Source organism: Pteronotus mesoamericanus, unplaced genomic scaffold, assembly GCF_021234165.1.
Source record: "Pteronotus mesoamericanus isolate MK-2021 breed Mesoamerican mustached bat unplaced genomic scaffold, CSHL_Meso_final contig_48, whole genome shotgun sequence".
Taxonomy (NCBI): Eukaryota; Metazoa; Chordata; class Mammalia; order Chiroptera; family Mormoopidae; genus Pteronotus; species Pteronotus mesoamericanus.
In genome coordinates, this window is record NW_026555180.1 from 1,452,501 (window position 1) to 1,459,125 (window position 6,625).

At 36.0% G+C, this 6,625-nt stretch overlaps 2 pseudogenes; both read right to left on the minus strand.

Annotated features, from left to right (window-relative positions):
* The window catches only part of LOC129074251 (60S ribosomal protein L31-like), a 234,029-nt pseudogene extending 228,509 nt beyond the window's left edge, over positions 1–5,520 (minus strand).
* On the minus strand, positions 317–2,263 carry LOC129074266 (ribosomal L1 domain-containing protein 1-like; annotated as a pseudogene).
* Positions 5,521–6,625: the final 1,105 nt, after the last annotated feature.

The window sequence follows — 6,625 nt, forward strand, 5'->3', positions numbered from 1 at the left end:
CTAACAGATATTTCTGAGACACAGTGGTTCCCTGTAGACTGTGTAGGGAATATCCCACTGAAACTGAGTAGCCAGAGTTTTGTTCGTCCCTGTAGTAAAAGCACTGTATTTTCCATTATACTCGCAAATACACAAAGAACAATTTAAAACATAGAATCAAACTACTGGTTCTTCCACCCACTAACAGATACCATAATTACCTGTGAAGTTTTAAACATATTTAGGCCTGGGTCTCACTCTTGGAGAAAGTTGCTACATGGTCAGGACCCAGGTATTTTTTGAAAGCTCTCCAGGAAGGTCTGATGTTTGCTCCTGGTTAAGTCACTGATTTTAGTTCCACTGGGGCACTTTGGGGTTTTTTGTTTGTTTGTTTTTTGTTTTTTGGCCATTGTTTGGGAGTGTTGCGGTGCGGGGGTGGCGTTCTTGCAGATTTATTAGCACTCAGCCTCTAGGTTTTTGGGTGTCTATCTTGGGTCTTTTTTTCCCAATGGCGAGTTTCTTTCCCTCCTTGCATCTTCTTTTATTCTTGGCTTCTTCCCTGGGTCTTTGCTTGGGATCTTGGGCTGCTGCTTTCCAGGTCTCCAAAGCTGGGAAGTCCTGTGTCTTCTTCCTGTGAAGTGTATTAAGACCAGGACTCTTTTTCTGGAGAATTCTTTCCTGCGGTATGTATTTGTATTTCCACATTTTCTTTGGTAAGTGTTTTTCCTATTGAGACCACTAGTGGAATTTCTTCTTCAAATTCACCTTGTACTTTATTTTGGGCTTTTACACTGCATGTCTCTTTCTTCTCAGACTTGAACTGGGGCCTCTGTTTCTTCTAGGTTCCAGGGTCCTTCACTGGAAGACAACAAGTAGTTAGGGGTGCTATAGACTTTCTAGCCTGTTTTATAAGCCCGTTTCTTTTCTTCTCTGTTTGTTTTTCATTATACTCTTGCTTTCCTACTTCTTTTGCTTCTTTTTCCTTATGACTAGGAGTGCACACTCCTTGAGCTTCATCCTGACTGCTGACAAATAAAGAAAAGATGAAAGGCAACCAGTCTCTCAGTTTTCACACGCAAAAATTTCATGCTACAAGTGCCCATCAGTAAATGAATGTATAACAAAGCTATGGTGCATCTATACAGTGGAATACTACGCAACAGTTAAAAAGAAGGAAATCTTACCTTTTGCAACATGGATGGACTGGAAAATTATTATGCTAAGTGAAATAAGCCAGTCAGTGAAAAGCAAATGCGATATGATCTCACTTATATGTAGAATCTAATGAACAAAATAGAAACAGAGGTATAGACACAGGGAACAGACTAATAGCTGTAAGAGGGGATGGGGAGGGGGGCCTGGATGAAATAAAGTGACAGAATTAGCCAAAAACACATATGTTTGATCCACTGACATGGACAATGGTGTGGGTAATCTCTGAGGGAGTAGGGGGTGGTGAGGGGGAGGCTGAGTGGAGATGGACAAAGGGGGAAAATGTGGGGACAACTGTAATAATATACAAAATAGAAAATAAAGTTAAAAGAGTTTCATGCTCTCCTATTTCTAGGCAATGTCTGTGAAAGCCTTTTCATAACAACATCAATGTTTTCAATGGTGTGCTGAACCTGCACCCCAGTATGAACAATGCATAGGGTGCTGCAAGAACCAGTTTTAGAGATATTTCAGACAGTGCCACCACTGGACTATTCAGTCTCTCTGAGAAGATTCTTAGCTTGAAGATTTACAGGTACTAGAACTTTCTTTTTGTTACAGAAATGTCTTGAAGGTTTGAGGATAAGAGCCACCTGATTCTTGCATCAGTAAGGAAGAAGTGGAATCTCCCTAGATGGCAGAGCATGACCTCATAATCTTCATATTCCTTTTTTGAAGTTCCGAGTGGGATAATCTGAGAAATGGTTTTAATTTCATGCTTGTTCAAAATCTTCTTATAAAAACATTTTGTCTTTTCAGGAGTTACATTAGATTCATTCTTAGTAAATAAAGAGATATCTGTTAAATCTTATTGAACACCATTAGTCAAGAACAATCTGACCCTCAACTCTTTACTTGGAATTTTCCATAACATCACCATTAAAAATAAATTTTCTTTCCCATTCAACAATGATCCATTCACATTTTTCCCAGACCTGGAATGTGGCAACAGAGCTTTCACTGCTTCTCTGATGTGCTTTTTATCCATTCTTGCAGTGCGGACTGGGTCACTAGAGTGGATGCTGCACTTGCTGTTGAGGTTGTGGATGGGGGTGGAAGCCAAGTCCTCCATTCTCTCTCACCTGCTTCCAACTCTCATATGGACTTGCTGCTGGCTTTTCCAAGGCCTATAGCTGAAAGTTAAGGGGCCAGCTGGGTTCCCTTATGAGCTATAACCATTTTGTGTTCTTTCCCCTACTTCTTGATCACTTTCTTCCCTATTCTCCTCATTCACACTGCTCTGAGATTGTAGTAAAGCCTGAGCACAATAATGCTTTCTTAGGTTTTATCTTCTATGCAACTTAGACAGAGACAGAGTAATAATAATTAGCACATAATAATTATCTTTAATTAATATTAGCTATGTTAATATTATTTCTAAGGTAAAATGATGTGTTGCAGTCTCTCTAGGCTGGACAGGTCTGCTTGGTGCTTGGGTAGATGGATGAAGATACGTGGAGCCTTGGAGATGCTTGAGATGCCTTTATTTGGGAGTCACACACACAAGACCGGTCTGGGGAAATCACACAGGCCACAAAGCCAATATCCAAGTCGGCACCTCGACTCTTCACCCCGTCCAAAGCTCCTACCTGTTTTCTACTAGCCCTAAACAAAGCAGGCAATCAAGCCCAAAGATGAAGTAACTATCATGAGCTGTGCATGAAATCGTACTCAAGGCTACAGGGCAGTTTATCATACCCAGGGCTCAAGGTTGTGAGACCCAGGCAAAGACCTGTGGGAACACTGCTTTATCAGACTCCTTCAAGGTTGTGAGGAGTTGCTCCCTCTGTTTACCCACACAGGTAGGTGAGGGAGCAAGACCGCCTCCATGTACTCTACAGATGTTAATGTCAAAAATTAATATCAATAATTTCAAATAAAAAATGAAAAGAATATGAGTTGAATCCAGTGGGAATAAGGTCAAAACAAGGAAAGATGCTATCGTGGACACAAAAAGGCTCTGAAGTTGGCCAGGAAAGAGATGCCCCACAAAGTAATTGCCATAATCCTGAAATGTCCAGCCAAATAATTCATGTTAAGAGTTTAAATTGGCCCTTGTTCGTGTGGCTCAGTGGATTAAGTGTTGGTCTGTGAACAGAAAGATCACTGGTTTGATTCCCAGTCAGGGCACATCCGTGGGTTGCAGGACAGATCAATTGTTCGAAGTATCTCTTGCACATCGACGTTTCTCTCCTTCTCTTTCTCCCTCCTTCCCCATCTTTTTAAAAATAAATAAATAAAATCTTTAGAAAAAATGAGTTTAAGTCAAGTGAGAAGAGAAAGCCAAGGAAAAAATTGAGTCTAGTCAAGTAACTCCTGTTTAAAACAAATCAATTTATGTGGAAAAAGTCATGGGATAATTAAATTTCAATACAGAAAAAAATTCTGCCTTCCCAAAAGGCCAGTGAAGGAGGAACTAATGATCAAAAACCATGAACCAACAAATTGCAACGTAGTAACACACTAAAATGCTAAAGACTAGCATTTAGGACTAGTAGTAGGACAGAGGGATTATCATGTACAAGATGAATGTATATATGTGTGTATGAATTTATGAGTAAGAGTCTATTTATCTCTTCTGCCTATGTATCTATCTGTCTAGAGAGAATATGGAAAGAAATTAAAACAAAAGCCATAATAAGAATACACAAGAAAAATTACCCCAGAACGCAGAGAAAAGTTTTAGGTTACTAATACTACATAGATTTAAAGTATTTAACGAGAATCACTTTTTTTTAAATGATAAGTGAATCACCCCTGACAGAAAATGGAAAATATTAAGAGTGGTACTAATATTATAAAGAGAGAAAAATAAAACAGCAGCACAACATATAAAAATTAGTGTAATGCAACAAAGAAAGGACATGAAGGGAAATTTATGGAACCAAATACTTAGAAAAGAAGAAAGTTCTCAAATAAGTGTTCTTAGGATTCACCTTAAGAAACTAGAAAAATAAGAACAAATTAACTCCAAACCTAAAGTAAGAAAACAATAAACTTGAAGTTTAAAATTGTTCAACTTAGTTGAAATGAAGAACTTTCCTACAAGAAAAATAAATAAAGCTCACTGAAGAAGAAATAAATACCTTGGATTTATTTCCAAATCTTTGAAATAAATGGAATTCATAGTTAAAAATCTTTCAGAGAAAAATCTAGTAACAGAATAATTGATAAATTAGAACAACTTAAAGATTCTTCACAACAGTCCTAGATTTCTGTAGGCAGTGGATGTATCAATAAATATCTGAGGAAAAGAATGTTCCAGACATTTTTAAACCAATGTTTTTCTGGAGAAAATAAAAGAATATTATTTCAGGATAAGTGCAACCAACCAAGGCATAAAATCATATAGAGACCTAAACAATGGAAACTTTATAGCAAGAGCTGAAAGTAAATATGGAGTTGTTTAAAATAGCTAAAACAATACACATTATACTATTAGTACTAAACATGCTTACAATCTAAAAATAAACCTACAACTAGCAAACATCTTAAAATGTGACACCAGATCATATACCAATATGTAATTGAATTTATTATTTTATTATTATTAGCAGGAAGACCATAAATACTACTAAAGTTGAAATAATTTCCAAACAAAAGCAAATGACTTTAAGCCCTCCAAAGGTTTCTATAATACTTCAGAAGTATTCTTAGGTAAATAAAGATCGATTAGATACTTAACAACTTTCAATTTTATTTTCATTCATTTTTTTCATTATATAAAATAAAATTAGTATTTTATATGAAATATGATTGTTTTGTTTTTGGAATTTTTAATTTATTATTCTGTCTGCCTGTCCATCATTTTCTTTTTTTTTTTTTTCACTTTCCAAATGATTCTTTAATTGGCAAGTACTTTACGATATACAAACACATTACATCACCACTAGAAACAAGAACCCAAAGCTCAAATACAGTTTTATAACTTTTATTTGACAATCAGCAGTTAGTTCTCATCCACATTAACTGTTGTAGAATTTTGAAAGTGGTGACAGGTACATAGGTGACCAACATATAGAGCTTGTTTGGTGAATCTTCATCCTCATTTCGTTCTCTGGACAACCGCACGGTATGGAACATTCCTCATTCCTTTGGCCCAGACAGCTTTGTTGAGCCTGGTGTCAATGCGCACATCTGGAGTTCCCACCTCCTTCATGGCAAATTTCCAGATCTCTTTGAGTGCCCGAGGGGCACGCTTCTTGAAGCCCACTCCATGGATGCGCTTATGGATGTTGATGGTGTACTCTCTGGTCACTACCTCGTTGATGGCAGAACGGCCCTTCTTCTTCTTGCCACCCTTCTTTGCGGTAGCCATTACGCCAGGCCCAAGCTGGAAAGAAAGAGCCCGTGGTATTGTGGGATAAGGAAAGCAAGGTTTTCCATCATTTTCTTATTCATGCATGTAAAGAGAGAGAGATCCAAAATGATCTAAAATATTGAGAATGTTCATTTCTGCATAGCAGGTAATGGGGATTTATCTTGGTTTATTAGTTGTATTATCCTGTATTACTTATTAGTAATAAACATGTTTTTTTAATAAAAGGAATAATGTTATGTTAAAAAATTATAGGAAGTATTTTTCTTTGCATAATATGTACTTATATTGAGAGGTTACCTCAAGTGTTAATATAAGACATTTCTATTATTTTGGTTTTATAATTTTAGGTATGTTTCTGGTTATTATTATAATGATTACACCAGAGAAAACAATGAGACACTAATATTTTACAAATAGTTTATTTTTTCACATGCCAATACTTAGGGGTTATTGATGGTGGCCTGGAGTACACTACTTGGAATGATGGTCTCATCATTCCATCATTTCAAGATGTGTACTCCACTACTAGGAATGATGTTCTAAGTAGTTTGAGCATAGAAACAAGAAAAAAAAGTCTTCATCAATTATGAAATTTTTCATAACTAGAAGAGGTAGTAGACATAAAATTATTTTTAAAAAGAGAATATGTATACATTATATTAGGGCTATATTTATTAAATCACTTTCTGAAAAAGTAGATTATTTTATGAGGTACACTATACCAATATCAATATAATTTATGACAGTTTTAGGTCAATGAAGGCCCACAGTGAAAAACTACATTGCCTTAAGTAATACCAAAATCCTCATGATCAAACTGTTATTAGAAATATGGACACTTGAGGTATTAATGTTGAGAGTTCAGGAAAAAAGTGAGTAATATATTATTAGAAACCAAAGGAAGGGAAATCTTTGTGGCAGGAAGCCTAAAAGAAATTGTCCTGCAATTTAGGGAAAGACCACATTATAAAAAGATGAAATTGCATAATTAGCTGAGGATGTTTCCACAAAAAAATATATAAGCTATTTTGCTTTCTTCATGATACTGATAGCGAATGTAGGAGAAGAGAAATGAATTGAGTTTAAAAAAAAACTTTATTTTTAATTGTATTT